The sequence below is a fragment of the Phyllobates terribilis genome, unplaced genomic scaffold (assembly GCF_046119375.1).
Source record: "Phyllobates terribilis strain yellow unplaced genomic scaffold, ASM4611937v1 Scaffold_85__1_contigs__length_6476398, whole genome shotgun sequence".
Taxonomy (NCBI): domain Eukaryota; kingdom Metazoa; phylum Chordata; class Amphibia; order Anura; family Dendrobatidae; genus Phyllobates; species Phyllobates terribilis.
Window position 1 is genome coordinate 1,394,746 of NW_027362845.1, and position 15,299 is coordinate 1,410,044.

Below are 15,299 nucleotides of genomic sequence, written 5' to 3' on the forward strand. Positions count from 1 at the left end.
ATTATTTCTGTTGTAAATTGTCGGGTACCGCTGCTGAATTGCCGGCCGGCTTTTTTAAAGAGACGGTGCATGAAAACACTAAGATTTTTTTAAATAAATCCTTTACACTAAATGACAAGTACAGTAAGCAACACTGTCAACTCGCTCACCTGGGAGCGCCCACCAGTTACCTGCCAGTAACCTGCCTTGTCTTTCTGCCCGCTCACCTGGGGGCACCCGCCTGTTTCCTGCCAGCCTGCCTGGAGACCCTGCTGTCACTTGCTGTGACCACCTTCCTGGTAAACCTAAAGACTGCTACTTGCCCTGCTCTCACGAACTGTGACCACCTGTCAGCTACCAGAGACTTCCGCCTGCTTGCCGTGTCCATCCGTCATACCGGTCAGTCCCAGCCACCTGACCCGTGAGAGCCACCTGCTCTCTTACAAGGTCGTCCCCAGAGTAGCACCTGGTCCCTCTGCCCGGATCCTCCCTGGTCACGGAGTCGTTAGCCGCCATCTGACCAGGGTCGGTTCGGGTTGATACTTAGTCACGCCCCTCTGGGTCCCTCCTTGCACCTCGGCACAGAGGTTCCACCCACCGGACCCGTAACAGTATGAAGTGGATAGCACAATCATATGCCGCCATATAGTAGACATCCGGTAACTGGTGATAATCACCTCATGTGTCGTCTATTTGTCTCCAAGCAGGAAAATCCCACGTTACATTCCTCACATAAAACTGTAGAAAAGGCGGCGCGGGGTAATTGTGCCAATAGTGAGGGGCAAATAATGCCGGAAATGTCACTGACTGCGGAGACGTCTCCATGTAGCGTCTTCACTCCGGATATCACTGTACAGGAGCCGCACAGTTCACACTGTGCATCCACTGAGGCCCCTGATCATGTGACCCCTGACTCCTCCCCTCCTGTGACCTCATCACAGGTCCTGTGCACAGAACAGCCATATATGTGGTGGTGGCTCTGCAGGTGGAGGTATGTGGAGATCCCCCATTACTGGGCACAGGGGGCATTAACCCCTTCAGCACGGAGGCTCTTTTGGGGTCTCTGTGTGGTGTGAACAGTGAGGTAACAGCTGTGGACAGAATGCAGCTTAGCTGGTTCCCGTCCACATTAGATCCATTCAGACGACTGCAGGATGAAGGACAGAAGCCCAGAGAAGTCCTCACACAACGCCATTATTCCTCTCCTAGTTCCAGCACAGTAATGTAGATACTAGTGATGACATTCGGGGGATTTGCAGGAATATGTGGCAGATACTTGCTGGATCTTCTGCTTTCTGGACCGGCTCCACTTGTAAGTCTTATTAACCATTTCATCCCAGAGTCTGTTTCACCTTCTTTACGGGTCACTTTTTTCAATTCTGACCAGTGTGTGAAGAATTAAAGCAAAGGGAAAAAATTAAAATGTTACTTTACCCCCAAAATTAGCATTTTCAAAAGGGTAACAGGAGAAAGTGCATCATACAATTTGTTGTGCAATTTTTCCTGAGTAAGCCGATATCCCATATGTGGTAGGGAAACTACTGTTTGGGTGTATGGCAGGGCTCGGAAGGGAAGGAGTCCACTTGACTTTTTGTATGCAAAAATGGCTGGAATCGAGAGCATACCCCATGTCGGGTTTCCAGAGCCCCTGATGTGCCTAATTAGTGGCAACCCCCCACAAGGGACCCCATTTTTGAAGCTAGACCGCTCAAGGAATTTATCTAGATTTGAGGTGAGCACCTGGAACACACAGGTGCTTCACATAATGTTATAATAAGCCGAAGAAGAACAACTCCCATACAACAAACTATAGTTAAATATATGTTATTGAACATATATTAAAAAGACAACAATTAAAAACAAAACCAGAATTAAAAAAGGGAAATCTACTGCAAATGAACAAGTAACAGGTAAAAAAGTTTTAAAAATATTTAAAATAAATATATAGATCCATATGGACAAATATCTAATAAACACTAACTATATGATTACTTCATACATATAAATAAAAAGAGCATAGTGCATGTATGAGAACCAAATAGGAGTACCACATATCTGTTAGTAGTGTCAATTAATTTTTTAATGTCTCCCCCTAGTGGGACCATATGGAATCTTATGAAAACTCCAGAAATAAAGATATTTGGTCTCATTCAAAATCCACTATGGCTAGTTGCTAAGGTTATGCTATACAAATACAAAATTATTATTACCTGGAGCACCTACCTGAAACTGCCGTGCCCACCAGCCAGCCTACCTGGAGCACCAGCCTGTAAGCTGCCGTGCCCGCCAGTCTACCTACCTGGAGCACCTGCCTTTTACCTATCATGCCCGCCTGCTTGCCTACCCGGAGCACCCGCCTGGCTATCTGCCGAACCAGCCTGCTTATCCACCCGGACCATCCGTCAGCCTTCCTGCTGTGCTCTTCCGCTGTATCGGTCAGTTCCTGCCATCTGACCCGTGGGAGTCACCTGCTCTCACACAAGGTCGGTCCCAGAGTGGCAACTGGTCCACCTGCCCAGTCCCTCCCTGGTTCACAGAGTCGACTAAGCCGCCGTGTGACCTTGGTCAGGCCGAGTAGGCACTTAGTCACGCCCCTCTGGTCCCTCCTTGCACCGAAGCACTGAGGTTCCACCACCCGGACCCGTAACAGTTTGCACAGGCCATGGAACCCGGTGACCCCCAGGCTCCTTCACTCTCTGACCTGTACCAGGAGGTCTCACATCAGAAATCCCAACAGGAGACTACCCTGTCCTATCTGCGGACTGTCAACTCCCGTCTGGACACACTGTCCACCTCGTCTGTGTCCGTCTCTAGCCGAGCGGCACCTGCTCCGGCAACACCTCAACCTACTGGCACTATGGCACCCGGCTCTGGACCTTGGCTCTCTGCGCCTCCACGTTTTGGTAGTGACCCCGTCTTATGTCGGGGCTTCTTAAATCAGTGCACGCTGCACTTTGAACTCCTGGCACATCAGTTCCCCTCCGACCGGGCCAAGGTGGCGTTCATCATGTCTTACCTCACCGGGGAGGCGTTGGCATGGCTAAACCCTCTGTGGGAAAGAGGTGATCCCCTGGTGTCTGATCTTCTGGCTTTCGGAATGTCTTCGATAAGCCCGGACAAAAATCTTCTACTGCCTCCTCACTTCTCCGTCTCCGCCAAGGGAGTCTCGCCGTGGGCCAGTATGCCATACATTTCCGAACCCTCGCATCTGAGCTTGCCTGGAACAACGAGGCCCTGGTGTCCACCTTTTGGGAGGGCCTTTCCGGACGGATCAAGGATGAGCTAGCCGGTCGTGACATCCCTTCCACCCTGGACTACCTGGTGTCATTAGCTACCCGGATTGACATCCGTTTTCTGGAACGTGCTAAGGAGACTACCCGGGAGAGAAGATTTCCTCTTCTCGCTCCTGTATTCCAAAAGCCAGCCTCGCAACCAGCAATTCCCCGGGCATGTTCACCTGAGCCCATGCAAATTGACTAAACCAAGATGGTCAAGTCTTGCCAGGAGACGCGCCGAGCCAAGGGGAGTTGCTTCTACAGTGGCAGTAAAGAGCATCTGATCCATTCCTGCCCGGTGAGGCCGGGAAACTCCAGTGTCTAGGACCGCTCAGAGAGGTCGTCCTAGGCAAGAGTAAATGCTCTCCGTCCTTGACTCTGTGTGTTTCTATTTCCAGTGGTGAGACCCGCTTCTTTGAGATTGCCCATCTGGATTCTGGAGCCGCTGGGAATCTCATTCAACAGGCTGTTGTGGAGCAGTATCAGATTTCTACTGTACGTCTGGCTGAACCATTGGCGGTTGCCTCCGTGGATGGGAGGCTTCTTCCGAAGACCATCTTGCTCGTCACAGAGCCTGTAACCCTTCAGGTGGGAATGCTGCACTCAGAGAAGATCTCTTTTCATGTGCTGTCCGGTCTCTCTCATCCCCTCATGCTTGGTCTACCCTGGTTACAAAGACATGAGCCCGTCCTGAATTGGAGATCTGGTGAAGTGCTCCGTTGGGGTCAGGAATGCCATGAGTCCTGTCTGGTTCCGGTTCGTCCAGCTCGACCCCCGTCTACTCCAGCTAATCTACCTGGTCTGCCGGCACCCTACTGGTCCTATGCGGATGTCTTTGACAAAAAGGAAGCCGAGACCCTACCACCTCATAGGCCGTATGATTGCCCCATTGAACTGGTTCCTGGTGCTTCTCCTCCCCGAGGGCGTATCTACCCCTTGTCGCCGGCTGAGACCCGGGCCATGTCTGAGTACATAGAGGAGAATCTTGCTAGGGGATTTATCCAGAAATCCACCTCTCCGGCTGGAGCAGGATTCTTCTTCATCAAGAAGAAAGGCGGCTCCCTACGTCCCTGTATCGAGGGGTCTTAACCAAATTACCATCAAAAATAAGTACCCCCTGCCTCTCATCTCAGAGCTGTAAGACCGCCTTAAAGGCTCGAAGATCTTCACCAAGCTCAATCTTCATGGGGCGTACAATTTGGTCCGGATCCAGGGAGACAAGTGGAAGACGGCATTCAACACTCGGGACAGTCACTACGAATACCACGTGATGCCCTTTGGTCTCTGTAATGCTCCAGCCGTCTTCCAGGAGCTGGTTAACGACATCTTCCGTGATATTCTGTTTTCTTGTGTGGTGGTGTACCTGGACGATATCTTGGTATTCTCTCCGGATCTGCCCTTACACCGGAGGGATGTTCGTCAGGTTCTGATTAGGCTCCGGCAGAATCGCCTATACGCTAAATTCGAGAAATGCCTCTTTGAGCAGACCTCTCTACCGTTCCTGGGCTATATTATCTCCGAGACTGGTCTGCGGATGGATCCCGAGAAGGTCTCTGCCGTCTTAAAGTGGCCCCGACCGGATGGGTTGAAGGCGATTCAGCGATTCCTGGGCTTCGCAAATTATTACCGCCTCTTCATTCCTCATTTCTCCTCCTGGACTGCTCCCTTCTCCGCGCTCACCCATAAGGAGCAAATCCTAGGGAATGGGGGCGTAAAGGGGCGGTACTGTAGCATCGGCGTCTCTGCCTCCTGCCGGGAAGAGACGCCGTTCCCCTCACCGCCGCGGTCCAGGTCCGGCGTCCTCCCGCCCCCCTGCTGCTGTGGCGTGCAGCTTCCCGGGCACTGTGCTTAGGGGCCACGCGCACCATCCTATAGAGTTCCCGGCCAATGGCCGGAGGACTTCCCCTATATAAGGCACCTCCTCCAAAATGGAGGTGCCTGTGCAAGGTTGTTGTTCCGTGTGCTTCACTTGCTCCAGCCCTCAGGTCCCGCTGCCTGTTAGTCCTGCATGCCTGTCTGTCAGTCCAGCCTGCCAGCCATGTCTAACAGTTCTGTCCACCAGCCAGCCTACCTGGAGCACCTGCCTGTAACCTGCCGTGCCCACCAGCCAACCTACCGGGAGCACCCGTCTGGCTCTCTGCCGAACCAGCCAGCTTATCCACCCGGACCACCCGTCAGCCTTGCTGCCGTGCTGATAGCTATATATTTTTTTCTTCTCTGCTGATGTAGCTGTATTACAGCTTGTTTTTTGTGTGACAAGATGGTGTCTTTTGTGATACCATTTTAATTTACATTCAACTTTTTGATGGTGTTTTATTTCACTTTTTTGGCGGTGTAATGCAGCAGCTTGCTAGCATTACTGTAAAAGGTCCAGGATGTGTTTTACCTGACCATGTACCTTCCCCTTTAACTGACTGGTCACATGACTGTGACATCACACAGGTCCTGTATGCACAGTAAAGCTCTGTACACATGACTGGGACAGCACACAGGACCTATACACACAGCTGACTGATCACATGACTGACATCAGCAAGGTCCTGTCAGTATGTGTGTGTCTGTGCACAGGATATATAAACCCTGGTGATTTGAGACAGGTGTGTTCAGTGTGAGGCGTGAGGCCTGTGCTCCGTGTGTGTGGGACACCATTTGTGAGAGGCCTAGTGAGGCCGAGAGTGAAGCGTGGCAGCCTGAAAGGCCGAGCCCGGATCCTGTGCATGGATGCCAGTGGCCTTTGAGGGAGAGCCGGCTTGTTGAGGAACCCTGAAAGGTGCAGGCTGGATGTCAAGTGTGGAAGACATACCAGTAGCCTACGAGGGGACGATGGCTAGAGACCCCTACCTGGGAATCCACAAAGCCACAGTGATGGCAAGCGTAATGGACTGCAGCAGCTAAACCCGGCAAAGGTAATACCCTGTGCTATATGGACATTGTGATATGAACATTGCTATTTTTACCTTGCCGTAAGCTGTAACCTGGAGCAAGTGGGCCTGTGTGCCACTTGGCTCATGAACATTGTGTTAATGTGTGTCGGCGTGCCACAGAGTTGGACCCGGCGAACTGTGGCTTATGAAGTAATAAACTGCAGCATTGTGAGAAAATACGTAAAGACATTGCACGTGTGCATTGATTGACGCAGCGAAGCGAGTAACCCCAGTATGATTACTAGCGCTGCCTTACATATGGTTCGAGAGTGCGGGCAACGGCAGCCCGGTTGCTAGCGGCAACGACAACCCGGTTGCTAGCGTCAACGGCACAGGACGACGAGTGTGGATAAAGCATCTTGCGGCAACTCGGCGGGGTTGCGAAGATTGACGTCGCACTCAAACCTGGTTTGCTGTGGCTCGGCGGGGCTCACAAAGTTTAAAGCATCTTGCGGCAACTTGGCGGGCTTGCGAAGATTATCGTCGCACTCAAACCTGGTTTGCGGTGAAGTTCTAGTGTAAACAGCGTACCGCGATGGCTGTGAACGGAGCAGCAAATGGGTCTGACGAGTCGGACCGCATATATGAGAAACGTCTACTGGACATGAAACTGGACATGGTGCGGGAGCTGTGGGCACCATGTGGAATGGCGGCAGTGGACCATTCTATGGACTCTCCGGGGGCGCCAGTGTTGTCCCAGAGTGCCCAGGGAGGTGGTAAGAGATGTTGTGAACTGAGTCCTAAAACTACTGCTGATTTTTTGTGTAAAAATTACCCTGCCGGTGTGGTTGTTAAAAAGGGGGCGGAGTCTAAAAAGGGGCGGATTTTCACAAGAGTGTGGAGTGTAGAAAACTGAAAATTGTTACTGGTTGTGGGTTGGTACCTCCTAAAAAAGACAATGTGACCGTTGATAACGGGGTAACTCCAGTAGAAGGGGGTGACGTCAAAGTGGGAGGTGACCTGTTAGTCCACAACACTATGGGGAGTGACACAGACCCCGTAGCTGATTGTGACACTATGAAAGTAAAAAGTAAGTCCAGTCAGGAGGGGCTAGACGAGGGGAGAGAGTCCCCCTCTCGTCGTCGACGGCGCAAGGGCCACAAAAAGGTTGCTCCGATAGTACTCCCTGAAAATGAAAATAAAGAGAATGTAGTACTGTGTGCCTATGCTTCAAGTGAGGATCCTCCTTTAGAGGTAGAAGAGGAGATGACGTTGCCAGTAGCAACCTCCGGTACGGTACTGAGACTGACGGGTCAGGATCCGACAGCCCTGAAAGGGGAGGCGGCCAGTCATGACCAAGAGCTGGAGCCTATCAGGCCGCAGTGTCAGATTGACGTGTAGCAGTTATGTGGAAACCTGGGGAACGTGTCCTCAGACCAGCTGAACCTGGAGTCTGAGCAGCAGAAAATATACCAGGTTATGAGGAACTGGCAGCGAGACATGGAGGGAAGCAACGCGGAAATTAACCATTGGAAGGAAATGTTCTACGGAATTAAGGAGGACCGCCGCAAAATCAAGGAGGAGGTTTTTCAATTACAGATTGACAAAGCGGTGTGTGAAGATGAGTTATGCGAGGTGAAAGATCGCTTCTCCCTGGTACAGTTAGAGCTGTCTGCCCTCAAAGAGGCACTGCAGCATGAAGTTGCTGGGCGTGAACAAAACCTAGAACGATTGCGTGAACAGTTCAACCAGGAGCTATGTGACTCCAAGAAGGAGTGTGATGAAAAGTTCGGTATGGAACTGCAACAACTTAAGAGAGATTATGAGGATCTCCTCAAGGTAAAAGAAAAACTAGAGGAGGATAAGGCGGGTGCAGAGCAATTCCGCCAAGTGGGTGAGACCACTCTGCAAGAGACCCATGAGGAGAATGATTATCTCCGTGGAAAGACCCTAGGTCTGGAAGCTCAGGTGAAGGAGCTACAGATGTCCTGTGAAACTCTCCAGAGGGCAGAGACGTGCCTTAAAGAAACAGTCAGCAAGATGGAAGCTGAGCAGAAAAAGATGGAGGAGTCCATCGAAGAAGCCACAGACCAGGGCCAGGAGTTGGCCGCTGGTGAGGGGAGGTGTGAAGTAGATACCTCCTCGAGTGATGCGAGCTTGGATGATTCGGTGGAAGTAAGAGCCGAGATCAGGGAGCTCAAGGAATTGCTTCAGGCCCATTTGAGGCAAGAGAGGTCTGAGAGAACTCTACTGTTAAAAGAGCAGTTGAAGCAGGAAGAGCTTCAGAGACGGGCCGCTGAGAGGCGAGTGACGGAACTAGAGGAAGAGGTTTCCGGGCTCATAAGTCGCCTGACAAAGTATCACTCGGTGAGCGAGGCCTCCTTGGAGAAGGAAAAGGGCAAACACGTTGTACTCACTCCCTTGTACCATGAGAAGGTGGACCTGAGGAGAGCTAAGAGCAGAGTAACAGAAGATAAATATGAAGTGGAAGTGGTCAAGACGAAAATTCGTGAATTTGTAGCTGTGAGTCAGCTCAGGGTAAGCATACAGGGGGAAGAAGCTGAAAGTCAGTTGTCCCTGAACCCTGAGCTGGTTGATCGTCTGGAAACCACTGGTGAGACCGAAACGTCTTGGTACAAATGCCTCGTAGATATACCCGAGGATTTGAGAGAAGAATGCACTCGTGAGTCCGTGCATGAAGAGTTTAAGAAGGCTGTGGGAGCCTGTAAGGTGTACTTGACCTCCGAAGCTAAACAGCTGGTGGTTCTGTCCATGACCGAAGTCACAGTGAAGAGGGTGGCGATCCTAAGTGATATGCATTGGCAATGTATGCGCATGAAGCGGTTTCTCCGGTTGAAGACGGAACAAGCCGTTAGACAACTGGAACTGATGAGGAAAGCTCACAGTATGCGTGAAGAGGTCATCCGGGTGCCTCATGTTCTGGTGAGAAAGCTCATTGGGAGAAGCGGTCGAGCCATGCAGATGATGGTCAAGAAGTCTGGTGTGGTGAAAGTAAGCAGTCCCCGTGATCATCAGGACTGGATACCAGACGAAGACGGCATGGTGTCCTTCTCCGCTGTAGGAACAGAAGAAAGCCTAGAATATATACGCATGCTGATTGAGTACCGAGTGACCTACCTGCAGGAGGTAGAACAATTGAATCTCGCTAGACTGCAAGTAGATAGACAGCATCATCTGAGCAGCAGAAGATGGAAGCCGTCTAGAAATAGTGAGACCCGACAGAGAAAGGGCCCCCTAAATAACAGAACAGCTACAGCTGGAGTTAGGGACCTTTCAAGATGTCCTGAGAGTAGTGGGCGTGGGTTTAGAGGTAGTGAGACCTCCAGTAACTCAGGTTTGAGCAGCCCATACAAACGACCCCATAGAGGACGGGACAGTACGGAGTCGAACCGGACCTTAAATACCAGGGCATGTGAGTCACACCGCTGTATGACTGACCGCTGGGAGCTGGGGAGGTCTGACAAGATTATGACTGACCGCTGGGAGCGGGGGAGACCTGGCAAGGTTACGACCCGGAAAGGTGACCTGACGAAGTCAGTGACAGTGACAAATGGTAGGTCCCTAAGGAATGGGCTAATGTCGTTGACTAAGGTTCCAGGGGCTGAGTAGCACAATTGTAAAGTACATGGTCTCTATGTGAGCTGGGGGTTATAATGTTATTGTGTATATTATGTGTTCAACCCCACAAGTTTGAACAGAGGGGGGGTGGATATGTAATGCAGCAGCTTGCTAGCATTACTGTAAAAGGTCCAGGATGTGTTTTACCTGACCATGTACCTTCCCCTTTAACTGACTGGTCACATGACTGTGACATCACACAGGTCCTGTATGCACAGTAAAGCTCTGTACACATGACTGGGACAGCACACAGGACCTATACACACAGCTGACTGATCACATGACTGACATCAGCAAGGTCCTGTCAGTATGTGTGTATCTGTGCACAGGATATATAAGCCCTGGTGATTTGAGACAGGTGTGTTCGGTGTGAGGCCTGTGCTCCGTGTGTGTGGGACACCATTTGTGAGAGGCCTAGTGAGGCCGAGAGTGAAGCCTGGCAGCCTGAAAGGCCAAGCCCGGATCCTGTGCGTGGATGCCAGTGGCCTTTGAGGGAGAGCCGGCTTGTTGAGGAACCCTGAAAGGTGCAGGCTGGATGTCAAGTGTGGAAGACATACCAGTAGCCTACGAGGGGACGACGGCTAGAGACCCCTACCTGGGAAGCCACAGTGGTGGCAAGCGTAAAGGACTGCAGCAGCTAAACCCGGCAAAGGTAATACCCTGTGCTATATGGACTTTGTGATATGAACATTGCTATTTTTACCTTGCCATAAGCTGTAACCTGGAGCAAGTGGGCCTGTGTGCCACTTGGCTCATGAACATTGTGTTAATGTGTGTCGGCGTGCCACGGAGTTGGACCCGGCGAACTGTGGCTTATGAAGTAATAAACTGCAGCATTGTGAGAAAATACGTAAAGACATTGCACGTGTGCATTGATTGACGCAGCGAAGCGAGTAACCCCAGTATGATGACTAGCGCTGCCTTACAGCGGCTTCATGAAAAACCATAGTTTTTTTTGCCACCTTTTTTTATTTTTTACACTGTTCACTGAAGGGGTTAACTAGTGTGACAGTGTTATAGATCAGATCATTCTGGGGGCGATGATAGCAAATATGTGTACTTTATTTCTATATTTTTGTTTTCATATATTTTCTGGGTATAATGTTTTTTTTTTCATTTTTTATTATTCTGTGATTTTTAAAAAATAATATATTTTTCTTTTATATATATATATATATATATATATATATATATATATATATATATTTTACTTATGTTCATTTTAATTAGTCCCTCTATGGGACTTTAACTTTCATGACACTGATCACACCATTGATAGCAACAGGAGACCCAGGACCGTGGGGCGTTCCAGAAAAGTCCAAATGAGTAGAAAGTACAACAGCCAACCATGTGGACTGCCAAACTGACAGCAGCCTGCAATACCTTGCATCATAAGATGGTACTGGCTGAAGCCGTAGAGTGGATTTTATAGAATATGACAAATGTATGAACAGAGGCCCAGGTAACATCCTTAGAGACCTGAGCAGCTGAGATGTAATGTCTGACTGCCCTTGTGGAATATGTAATTTCCCAAAGAGGTAGAGATTTATCCTTGGATTTTTTGGCTTCCACAATAGCTGACTTAATCCATTTGGTAAAGGTTGTCTTGGAGGCTGACAGGCCCTTGTGTAGACAATCAAGGATCAAGAGAAGAAAATCGGAATGCTGGATGGCTTCCATTAACAAAATATTAGCCTAGATGCCCTGGCAAAATCCAGACAGGTGCTCCTATGGATGAACTGTAAATGGACAACATGAGGGGAGGACAATGTCCTTTTTGATGTAGAAAGTCAAGACCATTTTGGAAGAAATGATGGTGCGAGTGACAAGACCACCTTATCTTGATGGAGAATGAGGAAGAGAACCCTACAGGAAAGGGCAGCAATCTCAGACACCCTGTGAATGGAGGTTTTGAGCACCAGAAATGCCATAAAATGCTATAAAACTAAAAGATAAAATAAGAGCGCTCCATAGTAAATTCCTGGTGATAAGAAGCAGGGAAGAGTAGATGGTATTGGCTCATCTGGTGGAGTTGTGAGAGTCCGGCAAAAGCCGACAGAATGGCTCATTAAAAGAATTGCGAGGCAATAAAAGAAAAAAAAGTTGTGGTTGGCGCAGTCACAATGATGGCCAGGATGAGACCATATAGAAAAATAACAAACATTTATTAAAAGACCGCAACGCATTTCAACATTGAGTTGACTTCTTCCTCAGGCCATAATGTGATAAACAAATGTTCTTTTCTTCTTCTACACCTTCTCATCTTGGTTTTCATCATGACAGTGCCCACCACAATATTTTTTTCTTTCTCATTTGTTGCCTCGCGACAGATTCTATTAAAGTAATTTTGAGGAGAAGCTGACTAAGAATCTTTCCCTTTTTTGGAGAGCAGACAAAAAAAGGTCCCAAGGTCCTACCGGTTGAATGTAAGGAGGACACAGTGAACCACCCCCTGAAGGGTCTTAACATGATTGTGAAAAGCCTGTGTATACTGAAAGAGTATTGAAAGGGCAGAAACCTATCCCTTCAAGTAGGAAAAGTTTAGGGTGAGATAAAACCTTCATATGGTGATGGATTTAGAAGTGGAGGGCTTTGTGGCCTTGAAAAAGTGTGTAAAGAAGTTTTAGGCTTGAACGAGGGCTGCCTGGAGTTGGAGGGTTGAGAGGACTTTGTCATCTCTGTAGGAATAGGAGTCACGAAAGGAGCAAAACATCTTGGAGCACCTGTATGGCATCGAGCATACAGGGAGCCCCGCTGAACGTATAACAGACATTTGTCTCAGTGCTAACAAACACATTAAGTAACCAGAGCCACAGGAGGCCACACACAGTATAATCTTTACACAGTACCGCCATCCCCCACACAAAGTATAATGATCCCACATTACCGCCATCTCCTCTACACAGTATAATATTCCCACAGTACCGTCATCCCCCCACACACAGTATAATGTTCCCACAGTACTGGCTTCCCCCACACACAGGAAATGTTCCCACAGGACTAGCATCCCCCTCACACACAGTTTAATGTTCCCACATTACTGCTATTCCCCCACTTTCTAATATTCCCACAGTACTGTCCCCTACACACACATTATGGTACCATCCACATCACCGACTACCCCATGGCTAATTAATAAATACTCACTTAGTCCCATTCTAGGCAGGGAGTATCATCCATAGAGGTAGCCCATGCGGTCGCTACGGTGCCTGTGAATTGAGAGGGATCAGGGCGGTTTGGCATCGGGCACCTTCTCCTTACCCATCATCGAAATTTCAGCAACATCCACATTCCATGACTGTGAAACCATTTAATTAAATAGTGAATCAGGGAGTCAAAAGCTCCCCAATCCACCATTCAGCCTTCACCTGTGAGTCTGAGACTCCGTGCACTGCAGGTACAATGGCGTCACTACATCACACCTGTAGTATGGAGCCTCAGTACTCACACTGCACAGACCGGAGCAGCGCACCTCAGGAATGGGTTTGGATGAGTAGTGTGTGTGCTTTTTTTTTTAAACTTCAGGAATTGTGAGGGCATCATAATAAGCAAAGGGCTGTTTAGGCTTTCATACTGAATGGGCGGCTGGTGGAGGCTATTATACTGTGTGGGGGGCTGTGGTGGACTTTAAGGGCCTCGATACTGAGAGAAGGTCCTCATTTTGTGTAGCTGGCTGTCATGGACATAATACTGTTTGAGGGGCTTTGGGGGCCATCATACTGTGTGGGGTCTGTGTGGGCCATCATTCTGGTGGGAGAACTTATTCTGAGCTACATGGGCAGACAGGAGAACAGTTTCCTGGTGATGAGTCAGATAGGGATAAGTAAGTGAGAAATACAGACCTCTCGTATATCTGGTTGCAGGCTTAAATTGATATGGTGTTGTGTGCCAGTAGGGAGACATCAGATGGTACGCTGTGAAGGAAAGCAAAGATATAATGGCAGAGGGAGCATAGTGGAGACCAAGAGCAGGATGAGGTCCTTAGCTCAGGCCAGGAGGCCTACTTAAACAGTACGGAACTTTGCCCAGGGGAATCAGAAGGCCAGGAGACCTAATTAAAAGGAAAAAAAACTTTGCTAAGGTGAGCAGCAGAATAAGGTACTTTGCCCTGGATGGTGGTCAGAAGGCCTAATTAAAGGGGGTTAAGTTTAGGATGGATTCCTTATTTTAGATAATCTGCATTTAAGCAAACAATTGTCTATACTAGAGAGGAAGCTGCAGTGTTGCAAAACTGGGACATGAGTTCTCCTACGGAGAGATGAAGATGTAGTGCCACAGAAAGGAGTGTGTGTGGCCGTCATTGAATGGACTTTGAGAGTAGTAGTGAGGATGCACCTCAGCCTGTGAGGTCTTCACAAATCAACTGGGAGCCGAGAGTAGCTCTGATGGGCCATAGCGACACATCTTGACCCGGATGGTCGTCACAGGGAATGAAGGACCTTCCCATAATGGTTTACTGGACTGCATAATGCAGAAGAAGCCTTCATAAAGTACTTTGCCTGCTATCTGATGTATTACTTCAATCCAGTGAAAGAATTTTGTAAAGAGCTGAGATCCTTTGCGGAGGATGGATTTGCGCAGGGGGTGATCAATAGGGAAGAAAAGGAATTTCTGCTCCCCTTTTTTCGGTGATGGCAACTTTTTATTGCCTCCCGAAAGTCCACAAAGGCATCGATCCGTTAAAAGGAAGGCCGATTGTCTGTGGAATTAACAGCTTAACCGAGAAACTTGGTATGTATGTGGAAAAATTCTAAGGCCATTTGTGACAGTCCTCAACTCACACGTACGGGATACCACCAATATTTATTCGGTCTCCCATGACAGCACCACGTGAGAAAAAGGACAGGAAACCTACAGGTTAAAAAGGGCGGCCCTCTCTTCCCGCCTCAGTTTAGGTTTCCTGTCCATGATGGGGGACCTTGCAGGCTTACCTGCAGAAGATGGACTCCTGTCCCAGAGAGGGCCACAGCAGGTGGTTTGAGCCGGTTCGTCCCGGTCCTCTGGAGACGCCACGGCAGGGCTCATGGGGGCGCCTTCTGACGCGACTTCCGGTGCGCCGGGCAGGAAGCCCTGTGACGACACCGGAAGGGGCGGGGCTCGTTTGAGTTTTTTGGCGCGAGCAGCTGAACGCCGGGGGATTGAGGATCTGGCGGCGAGGAGCCCACCTGGATCCCACCTGGACCTGGGGAGGAAGCCCAAGGAGCAGGTAACGCCCTCCTGGGTAAAAAAAAAAAGGAAAGACACACCCACACATGGTACCGGTATGGCCAGTATATAAAGGGTCTGGTAACATACAGAGGTGCTTCCCAGCCCATTCTTACATTGTAAGCTATGGAAGATTCACAGGAGCTGTCACCTAGGCAACAACATCTGCTGCAGGAGCAGCCCTCTGGGGAGCCCTCACAGCTAGTGGCGCAGCGTCATTCCCGGCTAGGGTCTGGTCATACAGCTAGAAGAGCTACCACTAAGAGCAGGAAGGACGGTCCGGTGCGGCGTGATTCCTCGCCATGCATGCTGGATTCTTCTGCTTCTACGGTACCGA

At 49.5% G+C, this 15,299-nt stretch overlaps 1 pseudogene; it reads left to right on the forward strand.

Moving 5' to 3' along the window:
- Nucleotides 1–928: 928 nt before the first annotated feature.
- LOC141197627 (uncharacterized) overlaps nucleotides 929–15,299 on the forward strand; it is a 188,091-nt pseudogene continuing 173,720 nt past the window's right edge.